This window comes from Rhinopithecus bieti, unplaced genomic scaffold (genome assembly GCF_001698545.2).
Source record: "Rhinopithecus bieti isolate Rb0 unplaced genomic scaffold, ASM169854v2 scaffold_62788, whole genome shotgun sequence".
Taxonomy (NCBI): Eukaryota; Metazoa; Chordata; class Mammalia; order Primates; family Cercopithecidae; genus Rhinopithecus; species Rhinopithecus bieti.
The window spans coordinates 242,581-243,308 of record NW_016823884.1 but is presented as its reverse complement, the minus strand read 5'-3'; the positions used below and the strand labels follow the sequence as shown (position 1 = coordinate 243,308).

The 728-nt window shown below is 37.6% G+C and overlaps 1 long non-coding RNA gene across 1 annotated transcript in view; it reads right to left on the bottom strand.

Annotated features, from left to right (window-relative positions):
• LOC108521936 (uncharacterized) overlaps positions 1-495 on the bottom strand; it is a 30,545-nt gene extending 30,050 nt beyond the window's left edge. The window contains exon 1 of the long non-coding RNA XR_001883318.1: positions 456-495. This is a non-coding gene — a long non-coding RNA (uncharacterized LOC108521936). The remainder of the gene's footprint in view (positions 1-455) is intronic.
• Between the last annotated feature and the right edge of the window lie 233 nt (positions 496-728).

Sequence of the window (728 nt, the reverse complement as noted above, 5' to 3'; positions counted from 1 at the left end):
AAAAAAAAAAAAAAAAAAAAAAAAAAAACAATAATTAGCCCCGGGTGTGGTGGCGCACGCCTGTGGTCCTAGCTACTCACGAGCCTGAGGCAGAATTGCTTGAACCTGGGAGGCAGAGGTTGCAGTAAGCCACGATTGTGCCACTGTACTCTGGGCGACAGATTGAGACTGTTTCAAAATAAATAAAATAATAAAATAAAATTTATTTTTAGAAATCCATCCTCATTTTAAGGATCTCTTTCATTGTATGCTGACTAAGAATCCTACAGTTGCTGCCTAAACGATCAAGGAAGGGGAAGATAACTAGCTCTAATTTTAAGAAAGTTTTTCCAAAGTTTGAATTTTTAAACAGCAAACACCTAGAACTTTATTTCCTGATACACTTATGCTTTCTGGGGCAATAATGAATAACTCACCCTCTTTTACATAATATCATTTTAGACATTTGAACATACCTTTGATATTTCTATTTAGTCCTCTTTTCTCTGACCAGTTCTGTCTAATGGAACTTTCTGTAATAATAGAAATGTTCTATAATCTGTACTCAGAGACGTCAATGGCCACATCAGCTCATGACTACTGTACTTCACAGAGCTGCTCTAGACTATCCCTCTGTTTCCTTTAATTATCTTGTGTAATTACTGCTAGACCTTAAGCAATTCCTTGCTGGACACAGTGGCTCATGACCATAATCCCAGCACATTGGGAGGCTAAAGTGGGTGGATCAC